Consider the following 14,504-nt stretch of genomic DNA (forward strand, 5'->3'; position numbering starts at 1 on the left):
AGGAGGGGGGCGTCCAACAAGTTTCGCACATCAAAGCCTTCTTCTCCAACTCCTTTTGAAGGATTTTATGAGGCTTTTATTGTTGGTTCTTAGGCATCAAAGAGAGGCTTCTTTGCTAATTTTATAATAGAAAATTAGAGAAGAAAGGTTCTTCCCAACAAGAGGAAGAGAAGAAAAAAGAGAAGTCTTCTTTCTAGTACGCAGTCTTGGAGAAGAAGGAGTTCTTCTCTCAGATTTTTTTTTATTTTTTTTAAGATAAAAATTAGATTAGATCTAATTTTTAATATGAGAATTTAAAGAAGTAATACCAAAAAAATTTAGTTGGGTGTTTGGGACTTCCTAGGGCTCTAGATCAAGGAGAAAAAGGGAGAGAAAAAGATAAGAACGGTTCTTCTCTTCGGTCTCTCTTTTGAATTTTTCTAGAGCTTAAAATTGTATATTATTTTTTTATATAAAAAATTAAATTATATTTAATTTTTATCATAAAAAATTAGAGAAGAAAAGTTCTTCTTAAAGGTATAAAAGGAAGAGAAAAAAAATTTTTCTTATGCGTAGGAGAATTGAGAAGAAAGAATTCTTTTCCTAATCTCTATCATAGAGATCTGATGCATGGATCTAGAAAGAAAAGGAGAGAGTCTCTTTATTCTTTATCTTTTTTATGTTCCTCTTAGATCAGCCAACAACATGGTATTTTTGCGAGCTAGCACTCCCAAAGAGACCAATCAACACAAGGGCTTCGTATGGATATCCAGAGAGATCGGATGCGTGTGCGGCTACTGAGCTTCATGAAGAACCAACTATCATGGATTTTAGATATGGTGATCTGCTACCCATATTTAGATATGAAGTTTTAAACTTAATTCATATTTAGATATGATCTAATTTGATATAAATATGATCTATGTCTGCTAAATTTTAGATTTCAGATTTACATGCATGCATATTAGTTCATGTCATAAATTCTACATGGTAGTTTTAAATTTAATTTATATAAGTATTATAAATTAAATTATTTAATCTATATATATTTTACTATAAAATTTTAAAAATACATGCACCAAACTGCCACGCTTCCCTTCAACTGGTATCAGAGAGAAGGTTCATTATGAGATGAACATATATGCATGTAGAGTTAAAATTTAGATTTAGTAATGCATGAGATATGTTATGATCTGATTTTAGATATGATCTAATATAAAAATTAGATCTGATATAATTTAGATTAGATCTAAATTTTTGCATATATAATATGTGAGCAGATTAGATGATCCGATTAGTAAGTACTTAGATTGAGTTGATCACCAGGCCGTCTGGTCATAGGAGCAAAAAGAGTTTAAAAGTCCTCTCTTCCTATTTGATAGGGTGCTCTTATGGCATATAGGGGTGACATGTGATTTAATCCCATGAAAAAGAATGCGAAAGGAAGAACTTACTTTTCTGCAAAATCTTAGATGTTGAAATCTTAGAAATTGTTGTATGTGATACAAAACTTCCATTGTATGAAAACTAGAACATCTAATCTGCATGATTAAAATTATTTTAATCATAAAAAATAAAATTTAGAATTATAAAATATTTAGATATGATCTAAAAGTTTGTTATGATTGATTTTATTTTAGTTTATATGAGAATGTTCATATCTGAAACTATACGATACCTGTTGGCATGTCAACTAAGCCGACTCAATTTTGAACTGAGTCGACCCAGTCTCCTGGCTTAGTCAGTTCAGTGCTGACTGATCCAACCTAGTTGTCTCAGGTCAAATAGTAATGGTTACTATTTATGATTAGTTAGTCGATCAAGAATCAGACTTAGTCAACCCACTGAAGTGAGCCGACTCAATTCAGGGGTGAGCCAACCTAGTTTTTAGAATAAAAAATTTTGCATAAAAATAATATAAAATTATTTTAAAAAATTAAAATGATTTCAATTAGTAATCTTAACCCATGTTAATGATATACTTAATTAAAAATTAAAAAATATATTTTAGATCTAGAATTATGATTGAAGATCTAATGACATTGCATAAAACATAAGGCATGGGTTAGCTCAAATCAGGTCTTTTTAATTGGATGAGACCTAAGATTAGAATCAAAGACTTAATAAACTAAAAAGAGTAGTTGATCAAATCTAACCAATAGTTGATTTAGATTAGGTCAAGGATACTCTAGATCAAACACAATAGTTATAGTTGGTCGATATTGAGATGTGATGCCTTAAGATTCGATCCATACTGAACCCACAATAAGGTCCAAGATGATGAACGGAGTCTAACGAGTCCAAGAATAGCCCAAACAGAGTCCAGATGATGAAGATACGTATGAAAGAAGATCGAAGAATGTGGCATGGTACATGAGGCGATGGCGGGCCGGGGGTGGCACGACTGGGCCCGACCCAGCACACGCAGGTGCCTAGTGTTGAAATTTGAGGTTTGGGGCATGCATGTATGTTTTAAAACTTTATTTTCTAAACACCATAATGGAATATAAGATTAAAATACTTTGAATCTAAATCATATATACATAAAATATAAAATCACAAGAATCTAGTTTATGTGCTGAAATTGATATATGCTGAAATTCAGATTGTGATCAATTCATATACCTATTTCACAATCTCTTTCTTCAAATCTGGATCTGAAAGATAAGAGATTTTCTTGTAGCTACACAAATATTTGGCATTTATGGGTATCCACTCGGATCAGCCTGGAATAGCCCTCTATAAATTGAATTTTCTTCTCTAAGAAAATTCAGCCTTCTGAATCTGAATGAAGCCTAGATCGCGATCAACACTTAATCTTTTTCCTTGATCTTCTTCTTCTCCTTTTCTCTAATCTTTCTTCCCCAAATTTATGCTACTACCAACAGATGGAAACCAGCAAGGAGGGACACCCAACCAGCTTGGGCGTGAGGAAGATGGGACGTCCCAACTATGTGGGATGTGTGGGACGCCAAGGAGAGAAGAGAAAGGGAGAGGAAGAGAGGGCATGGGGGGACCTTTTGGGCATTGAAGGCTGCTGGTTTGGATGCTCTAGGGACCTTAGGAGAGGTCCCTTTAAATAGGCATGAGGATTGAATCCTATTCAATCTTATAATACAAGTCTTACTTGCATTGGATTTCTCAAAAACTTAAGTTATTTAACTTATATTAGGAATTCTATTAGGCACCAACTCTTGGAGCCTTTGCACTCAATTAAACACACCCTCTTTTGCACCCAAGGGATCCCCCATATCAGATTAATAGGCCCTCTAATCATAGGACATGCCCAACTTGATCCAATCAAGGTGGTGCCACATAATAACTATCAAGAAAAATTAATTAGAGACTTGCACCCTAATTTAATTGATCCATAACCTTAGACACCTAACAATTGGAGTCCAATAAATCTTATTCATTTAGGTTATTAGCAAATAATTAAGTTTAAATTATCTTATCAAATAAGAAATTCCAATGGAAAGAGGAATTGGGTCCAATCATGTGCTAGCAAGGTTATCATGAATCCAATCGAATTTCTCTAAACCCAATTGACACTTCATAAGCTTAATTACTAATTTCAGGCCTAATCCTTTTGTTGTGTGACCCTATAGATTCAATTCTATCTGATAGTGAGATATACAATGATCTCTATCAAAGTATTATTAAAACTCTTTTCAATGGGTCGGAATAATTTTACTCTAACTCATCAAAGATTGTCGATCCAGAATAATCTTAGTGAGCTCTCACAATCGACCAGTGACACCTAGCAGTATATAGTGGCAACCCAGTAGAACTAAAATAAACTTCTAGGTATAGTTAACATATGATTTAGTTCTTCTATCGTTAGTTCCGACTTAATGGCAGGTCATGAATAAATCGTCAAACCTTAACATCAGTCATATGATAGATTCGATTAGCTCAAGTCCAAATGTGATTCTTATGAAAACTCTTTTCCATCAATCACACTACTATGGCCATAGATTCTTGGACTTGGCCTTTCAAATCTCATAGGACTACTTCTCTCTATCAAAGTTGATAGATCCCATCTTAATACGTACCCTACTCCTACAGTGGACCAACTGTCATCAACATCCACTATAAGGACTCATTGAGACCCATGTTTATGTGTCAGTCAAACTTCAATAGCCTCACAGAGAGCAGCAGTGTCATCTTAGGTCAAAAGATCAGTCACACAACTATAGCATTGAGACAATCACTGACGATTGAATAGAAATCCAAGTGATCTCTCGTATGATCATGCTCAGTACTAGTTATTTTCTAACAACTATCCACACTCGTTGCTCAGTGTCTCTACTGTTGAAAAAGGTGCAGGGTTTCATGCATGAATTTTAATATATTTTTTTTTGAAATATAATGTAGCGAAACATATAAATTAAATAATTTAATCCACAAATGCATGTAATAAAATTACTAAACCCTACAATTAGGACCTATAACATGTCATATTATATTTATAAATCAAAAAATAAAAGATTTGGTATTGATCAAATCAACACCCTAGATCTGAAATAGTTTCAGATCTAAAATCTAGATCATATCTAGATAAAAGAAGAGATCAAATCTCTTACCTTCATGCGGGTCGAGAACTCCATGGTTAATTTTTTTTATTGTCTTTGGAACGCACACGTGTCTGGCCTCTACAGGTGATCCACACGAGGCTGCAACAAAATCGGAGGTTCGTCGAACAAAGATCCACTCAAAGTGCTAGCTTCTTGCAGATCCCTCCGGATGGTTAATCTAAAAAATATTCTTTAGATCTCTTGGATATTTCAAGAGATAAAAAATATGAGGAAAAATAAGGGAGAAGTCAAACTTTTTGATCTTTCTAAAATCAAAATTAATATTTAATAGAAAAAGATCCTAAGAGAAGATAGATCTTCTCCTTCAGTACATCAACAATTGATATCCTGAAAACATCTCTATGCTAAGACTTGAGAAGACCTTCTTCTCTTGATATTTTTTTTAGTTTCTAGATCTTATGATATCTTATTTTTCTCATAGAAAAATCTCATGATTTATAGAGAACAAGGGTTCTAAAAGAAACCTTAAGAAAAGACCTTCTTTTCTTCTTCTTCTTCCATCAGAACATGATCATATCATGTCCAAAATAAGATCACCATGCTCCAACTCTTTGGAGCATGAATTTACCATGCCATCCCTCTTTCTCTTTCAAATTTTTTATCATATAAAAAAAATATAAAACAAAGAGATATTAATATGAGAGGAAAAATAATAAGAGAAGATAATCTTCTCTCTTACCTTTCTCTCTACAAGATATCAACCTTTGATCTCTTGATTGAAAAATTTTCTCCAAGGATTTTGGCACCTCAAACCACCCATGTAATCCTTCTTTCTCTCTCATATTTTTATCATATAAAAATACAAAAACAAAGAGAAAAAAATAAGAAAGAAAATCAATAAGAGAAGACAATCTTCTCTCTTACCTTTCTTCTCTACAAGACATCAACTTTTGATCTCTTGTTAGAAGACTCTCCTCCATGGATTTTGGTGCCTCAAACCTCCTAGATCTTCCTTGTTCTCCTCTGATATTTCTCTCAATTTTTTATGAATTTTTGACTCCTATATTATGGCATATGGGGCGGCCTCCTTTTATATGGCAGACTACGTCATAAGACCTAGTCTAACAATGAGTCCTTGGGACATCCAAGAGTTGGATGCCCCCTATCTCATTTATTTCATGGATAGCATAAAAATAACCACAAAAGGGGCAACAAAAAAGAGGATAAACATGGGAGAAGTTGGCGCAAGAGAGGGAGGGAAGAGTCCTTGTGAAGAGGGACTCTTTCAAAAAGAGAAATAGGCTAAACCACTTTCCACAATGACCCAAATTAATTTTTATATTGAATCAGATCAAATCTGATTTAAATCTATAAAATAAGTAGTATGAGATTACTTTCCTTAGATATAAAAATCATAAAAAAAATATCTAAAATTAATTAGTGGGCATGGGCTTTGATTTTCTTAGGTGGCGCAAGAGAAGATGGAATCCTAGTCTAACTAGGATTCTTATTTAGATTAGGTCAAATACTTTGAACCCAATTTAAATTAATTGTAACCTAATTAATGATGATACTAATCCAACTAAAAATCCAATTAAATCAGATTAAATCATATTTAATTTAAATTCTAACTTAATTAGGAATTAGGTGCATACAAGTCCTAGTCAAACAGGGACTTATTCTCCCTTGCAACTGGCTTATCCAATAAATCAATTAGACTTAATCTAATTAAATCCAAATTAATTCTAATTGAATCATATTTAATTATACTTGATCTCAACCCAATTGCTCAATCAGATTGAGCCAATTAGCAATCCAATTGCTAATGATCCTCCTGCAACACTTGCATTAGGTCAAATATCAATCACAATGATTGTTTAACCTTAGAACGATTCTCAATCATCGATAACTATCTGATTAGGTTACAACCTCTTATGTGTGTGACCCTATAGGTTCAAACCTAAGCTGATAGCACAGAAATTAATTTTTGTACCAGTCGAAGTAACCATCTAGCAATGGTTCCCGACGTCCAGATAGGTCGAATGTATGCAAAGCAACATTTTAAGAACCCGAACCCATGGTTATCGTATAATTCATCTTTTTGACCAATAATGCTCAAGATGACTTTGAGTATGCTGTCAATCACTCATACAAGTTATCTCTATTGTGTCTCAAAATTTTGCAAATCTCATGACTCCTCACAAGGATTATCCAGGTTTAGGTTTTGCTAAATTAAAACACAGCGAGACATTCTCTTCCTGAAGTTAATCAGGAGTGGTCAATCCCATCTTGACTCACACACCGACTTCACAAGTACTTGACTGTATTCAAAAATCTTTCAAACCTATATTAAAAATACAGGTAGTCCAGCACCAAAGTACAGTGAGTTGCTTGCAAGTCAACATGGTGATCTCAGATCGGAGGGATACTTATACCCATTGGTCTTAGCTAACTACTCTTGATAGTAGAGTATTATATTGGTCATGTTCAATGCAGATGTATTCCTAAAGTTAGGATTGGAATAAGACTTCCATCCCCAACATTCAAGAATTTCTCATCATTTTCAAATATTCCACTTACTTGTAGTCCTAGCAATAAATTGCATAAAACCATCGGTATCTAATATCTAGGTAGTGGAATTATATAGAGAAACTTTAAGATGTTATCATATAACATTCTTGATGAGCAACCCTTGCTCCTTTCTCTTGTTCAGTCTATTATGGTCAATGAAAGCAAGACAATTCTTCTTCCTATGACCCTGTGCTTATGCCTGATTTGGATCAATTTTGGACTAATTATTTTGACTAGACTAAGAAGCCCCAATACGAACCCATTCGTACTGCTAAATCAAATTCAACTTTTGATACTAATTAACGAAGTTGGGTCCCATAAGTCATCACTATCTAACAGCGATTGGAGCAATTAAGGTTTAGCCTTATTTTGAGAAAAGAGAACAATGACTTAATGTATATGAATTATTTTAAGCTTAGAGACTTGAACTTTAGTCTCAAGGTTCTTCCACTATTTTATTCAAATTAGTAGCCTCTACCTCCAATTCAAAAAATTATTTTAATTTTTTAGTAGGTACTAGAATCCACATAGACTACACACAAGTCCAACTTTGGTCGGCCAACCCATGTGCATGTACAAGTAAGTTTATTAACCAATTATTTCTCCAAACAACTTCTAGTAATTTAATTTTACCCCAGAAACCTAATCAGTAGGCTTTGGCCTCCACTGTAAGGATCCGGTTAGGTCCAACCATTAACATGATCATACTTGGTGCATCTAACCAACAAATGATTAAATCCAACTTTGGTTGGCTAACCTAACCACCATTAGAGAGACACATCTAAGTCATCATATGATGAGTGATAATTTCATTAGTCAACAAGTACCATGCCTTTGGGTCTGCAATGATTATTGAGTTAATGGACTCATTATCAAACACCTTAATGGGAGGCTATGACTCAGTTATCTCCATAACTTTATCATTTTAAGGATCTAATAATTTTAGAGGATTTAAAATTATCAGTGATTTAAGGATAGAAAAGACATGGACCAATTCGTTCCCACTGACTTCTTCAAGTCAAGTCCTCCCACTGACTTCTCAAGTCATTAACAAGGATTAGGATCAAATTTGGTCCATGAGCACCTAGATCAGTCTCACTGAATGAAATCAGACTCTCTGATTTCCTATGTGACATGGGTTAGCATGAATCAATGAGCAACCTAATTAAGACCTGATTAACCACATTGGCCAGGTAAGTATGATCGATGGGAGGGTCTGCCAATGCTTGCCTTAGACACCATAAGAAATGGCCAGGTAAGCATGCTCCCAATTAAAAACCACCGATCAAGTTTACCTTAGACACCAACTGGTTTATCAATTTTGATTTGGTCTGCCTAAAGACTCAAGCTCAGTCGTTGAGCCACGATCAGTGTCCATTTGTTAGATATATAGACTTTGATCAACTACAACTATTGAAGTGATCTATAGAAATGATCTAATCCTAATTAACTTTTAATTAGATTTGATCAATTTTTTAACTTAGTCCATATTTAATCTAACCCTAGGTCTAACCCAGTTAATAATTTGATCAAGTCTAACCCATTACCCTTTAACCCATATTTTATGAAATTATCTTAGGATCTTTAAATCACAAACCTAGATCCTAAACAATCACTTAATTCTTTTAATTAAGTTCATGGCTGAGGGTTGGGGTTCGGTATTTTAAAAAATATTTTTAATTTTTGAAAGGTTTAATATAATCTAGTGTTGTTTCACTAAATAGGTCGACTTATTTCAAAAATGGGTTGGCTTATTTCACTAACAAACACTAACAATTAAAATCAGTCAAAAATATAATTCAGCCAACTTTTCAGTCGAGCTGGCATGCTGGTCGAGTTGGCTTGTTGGTCGAGCTGGCCCGATCAGCAAATAGAACCTTCGCAAGATCTTGTTCTAGGCTGATTTTAATCATGTACATTACATAAAAATTTATGAAATAAAATAGACTTAATTTAAAACATTCATGACAAGATTTATTTAAACTCTTTTAAATTTTCTACATCGCAACGTACCAGGACAACCTTTGCACTGTAAGGGATAAACCTTACAGCAAGACAACCTACAGTCCGTGCAATCATTATTTTATTTTCTAGATTTATTTTAATATAATTATGAATATATTATAAAAGAACCTAGATGCTCTGATACCACTGTTGGAAAAGCTGCAGGGTTTCATGCATGAATTTCAACATTTTTTTTTGAAATATAGCGCAGCAGAACATGTAAATTAAATAATTTAATCTACAAATGCATGTAATCAAATTACTAAATCCTACAATTAGGACCTATAACATGTCATATTGTATTTATAAATCAAAAAATAAAAGATTTGGTATTGATCAAATCAATACCCTAGATCTGAAATAGTTTCAAATCTAAAACCTAGATCATATCTAGATAAAAGAAGAGATCAGATCTCTTACCTTCATGCAGGTCGAGAACTCTATGGTTGATTTTTTTTATTGTCTTTGGAGCCACACATGCATCTGGCCTCTACAGGTGATCCACATGAGACTGCAACAAAATCGGAGGTTTGTCGAACGAAGATCCGCTCGAAGTGCTAGCTTCTTGCAGAACCCTCTGGATGGTTAATCTAAAAAATATTCTTCAGATCTCCTGGATATTCTAAGAGATGAAGAATATGAGGAGGAATAAGAAAAAAGTCAAACCTTTTGATCTTCCTAAAATCAAAATTAATATTTAATAGAAAAGGATCCTAAGAGAAGACAGATCTTCTCCTTCAGTACATTAACAATTGATATCCTGAAAACATCTCTATGCTAGGACTTGAGAAGACCTTCTTCTCTTAATATTTTTTTTAGTTTTCAGATCTTATGATATCTAATTTTTTTTATAGAAAAATCTCATGATTTATGGAGAAGAAGGGTTCTAAAAGAAACCTTAAGAAAAGACCTTCTTTTCTTCTTCTTCTTCCATCAGAACATGATCATACCATGTCCAAAATAAGATCACCATGCTCCAACTCTTTAGAGCATGAATTTACCATGCCATCTCTCTTTCTCTTTTAGATTTTTTATCATATAAAAAAAAATATAAAATAAAGAGATATTAATATGAAAGGAAAAACAATAAGAGAAGACAATCTTCTCTTTTACCTTTCTCTCTACAAGACATCAACCTTTGATCTCTTGACTGAAGAATTTCCTCCAAGGATTTTGAAACCTTAAACTACCCATGTAATTTTTATTTCTCTCTCATATTTTTATCACATAAAAACACAAAAACAAAGAGAAAAAAATAAGAAAGAAAATCAATAAGAGAAGACAATCTTTTCTCTTACCTTTCTCTACAAGACATCAACTTTTGATCTCTTGTTAGAGGACTCTCCTCCATGGATTTTGATGCCTCAAACCTCCCAGGTCTTCCTCATTATCCTCTAGTATTTCTCTCAATTTTCCATGAATTTTTGACTCCTATATTATGGCATATGGGGCGGCCTCCTTTTATATGGCAGACTAGGTCATAAGACCTAGTCTAATAAGGAGTCCTTGGGCGTCCAACTCTTGGACGCCCCTTATCTCATTTATTTCTTGGATAGCATGAAAATAACCACAAAAGGGGTAACAAAAAGGAGGATAAACATGGGGGAAGTTGGTGCAAGAGAGGGAGGGAAGAGTCCTTGTGAAGAGGGACTCTTTCAAAAAGAGAAATAGGCTAAACCACTTTCCACAATGAACCCTTAATTTTCATATTGAACCAGATCAAATCTAATTCAAATCTCTAAAATAAGTGGTATAAGATTACTTTTTTTAGATATAAAAATCATAAAAAAATTATCTGGAATTAATTAGTGGGTGTGGGCTTTGATTTTCTTAGGTGGCACAAGAGAAGATGGAATCTTAGTCTAACTAGGATTCTTATTTAGATTAGGTCAAATACTTTAAACCCAATTTAAATTAATTACAATCTAATTAATAATAATTTTAGTCTAACTAGGAGTACAATTAAATCAGATTAAATCATATTTAATTTAAATCCTAACTTAATTAGGAATTGGATGCTACAAGTCCTAGTCAAACAGGGACTTGTTCTCCCTTGCAACTGGCTTATCCAATAAACCAATTAGACTTAATCTAATTAAATCTAAACTAATTCTAATTGAATCATATTCAATTAGACTTGGTCTCAGCCTTATTTCTCAATTAGAGCCAATTAGCAATCCAATTGCTAATGATTCTCCTGCAACACTTGCATTAGGTCAAACATCAATCACATTGATTGTTTAACCTTAGAACGATTCTCAATCATCGATTAACCATCTGATTAGGTTACAACCTCTTATGCATGTGAACCTATAGGTTCGAACCTAAGTTGGTAGCACAAGAATCAATTTTTGTATCAATCGAAGTAACCATCTAGAAATGATTCCCGACATCCAGATAGGTCGAATGTATGCAAAGCAGCATTCTAAGAACCCTGACCCATGGTTATCGTATAATTCATCCTTTTGACCAAAAATACTCAAGATGACTTCGAGTATGCTATCAATCACTCATACAAGTCATCTCTATTGTGCCTTAAAATTTTGCAAATCTCATGACTCCTCACGAGGATTATCCAGGCCTAGGTTTTGCTAAATTGAAACACAGTAAGATATTCTCTTCCTAAAGTTAATCAGGAGTGGTAAATCTTATCTTGACTCACACACCAACTTCATAAGTACTTGACTATACCCAAAAACCTTTCGAACCTATATTAAAATTACAGGCAGTCCGACATCAAAGCACAATGAGTTGTTTGTAAGTCACCGTGGTGATCTCAGGTCAGAGGGACACTTATACCCATTGGTCTTAGCTAACTACTCTTAACAGTAGAGTGTTACATTGGTCATGTTCAATATAGATGTACTCCTACATCTCATCTGGATGTCATACCAGTATCTCCACACCACTTGGTTACGAGGACAACCAACGCATATGGCATACAGCGGCCTATACTTGATAAGTTATTGTCCTTGTTAATAACTTATCATTTGGTCGTGAACAGTTTAAGAACCATCCGATAAATCCTCCTTTATCGATTAATTGTGATTCTATGGACTTCATCATAATTTAAGAGTTCATTTAAGAAACATAAAACTTTTATGATGAACTTGCCAAATAACTATTATTATTAGATAATTCATATACTAATTCCAATCATCTACCACTTAGATGATAGGCTTTAGGACATATTTTCTAACATCTACACTGTAGACTAGAGACCCATCTATCCTGAAAGAAATGATCTGTACGTCTGTCTATCTGGATCAATCACCATCCTCATGATAATCCTATGATCGGCAGTATTTAGAAATTAAATACATATCTCTAATTCTCAACACTTTGAGAATATGTATCAAAACTAATTCCATGAATGATTCAAGGACACATCAACTTGAATGAAAAATAAATTTATCCTTTTATTGATCAAATCAATGTATTAAGTATAAAATTTTATCTTAGATTTATTATAATGTATCAGCCATATTGGCTTCTAGGACATACATCTAACAATCTCCCACTTGGACTAAAGTCAATTGGCTACAAATCTAAGTTCCATGTTCTCAAGGTTGATTTTTATTTTTGGTCGGCTTAACTTCTTAGTCAATGGATCTACCACATTATCCTTGGAGTCTACTCTTCGTCCTTCGACATATTTTTTTTGAGGTAGTCGTGTATGATATGATACCGCCACTCGATGTGCTTCGATTTTTGATGAGACCTCGACTCCTTAGCAAGTGCTATGGCTTAATTATTGTCACAGTAAAGTGGTATGGCATCTGATGTCATAATCTCAAGTTCTACAATGAACTTTTTGAACTAGAAGCCTTCCTTTGCAGCATCCAAAGTAGCGACATACTCAGCCTCCATGGTCGAATCCGCTATGATGGGTTGCTTGAAACTCTTCCAGCTAAATACGCCACCATTACAAACGAACACATATCCTGATGTAGACTTTCTATCATCAAGATTAGACATGAAGTTTGAGTCAGTATAATCCTCGACTCGCAACTCAGAATCTCCTCCAAAGATCAAGAATAAATTCTTAATCCTTCTTAAGCACTTAAGGATGTTCTTCACAACTATCCAGTGCTCCTCATCTGGATTCGACTGATACCTGCTCGTGATACTCACAGTAAGAATAATATCAGGTTGAGTACATAGCATGACGTACATGAGGCTTGCTATAGCTGAGGCATAAGAAATCCTATTTATGTGCTGCACCTCCTTAGATGTGGTCAGACACATCATCTTGGAGAGACTAATACCATGCCTAAGAGGTAAAAGATCTCTTTGAGAGTTTTTCATGCTAAACCTCTTTAACACCTTCTCTATATATAGCTTTTGTGACAAGCCTAGCATCCATTGAGGTCTATCCCTATAGATTTTTATTTCAAAAAAATAGGATGCTTCTCCTAGATCTTGCTTGGAGAATTTCTTGGACAACCATCTTTTGACCATGGTCAGTATGAAAATATCATTCCCAATAAGGAGGATATCATCCACGTACAATATGAGAAATGTAATGGTGCTCCCATTGATCCTTTTATATGCACATAGTTCTTCTTCATTTCTGATAAAATCAAATGATTTGATTGCTTCATCAAAATGATGGTTCCAACTTCAAGAAGCTTGCTTTAATCCGTATATGGACCTTTGCAACTTGCAAACTCTGTGATCACCAGATGTGAAACCTAAAGGTTGCTCCATATAGATATTTTTCTCAAGATATCCATTCAGGAAAGCAGTTTTTACATCTATCTGCCATATTTCATAATCATAATAAGCTGCAATAGCAAGCAAAGTACGGATGGATTTTAGTATGGCTACGGACGAGAAGATTTTCTGATAGTCAATGCCCTCGCACTGACTATAACCTTTAGCCACATGCTTAGCTTTATAGGTCTCTACCTTATCATCGGTACTTATCTTCCTTTTGTAGATCCATTTACGCCCAATGGATATGATACCCTCAGGTGGATCCACTAAGGTCCAAACTTGGTTCGAGTGCATTGAGTCAATTTCTGACTTCATCGCATCTAACCATTTTTCAAAATCGATGTCAAATATCATCTCATCAAAGGTATTAGGATCATCGCTATAACCCCTATCTTCCATAAGAAATATTTCTTTCATTTCCTTCATAAGTACACCCATATACCTTTCAGGAGGTCGAGAGACCCAGTTAGATCTGTGAGGTGGTTGAGGAATGTCTACTACTGGCTCATGGACAATGGGTTCTTGAGGATCTATAGCTCTTTACTCTTCGGAGACCTCTTCGAGCTCAACTAACCTCCCATTGCTACCATCCTGGATAAACTATTTTTCTAGGAATATGGCATTTTGACTCACAATTATATTGTGGCCTTGTGGAAAGTAGAAGTAGTATCCCATGGATTCTTTAGGATACCC

The sequence above is a fragment of the Elaeis guineensis genome, chromosome 11, assembly GCF_000442705.2.
Source record: "Elaeis guineensis isolate ETL-2024a chromosome 11, EG11, whole genome shotgun sequence".
In the NCBI taxonomy this organism is placed as follows: Eukaryota; Viridiplantae; Streptophyta; class Magnoliopsida; order Arecales; family Arecaceae; genus Elaeis; species Elaeis guineensis.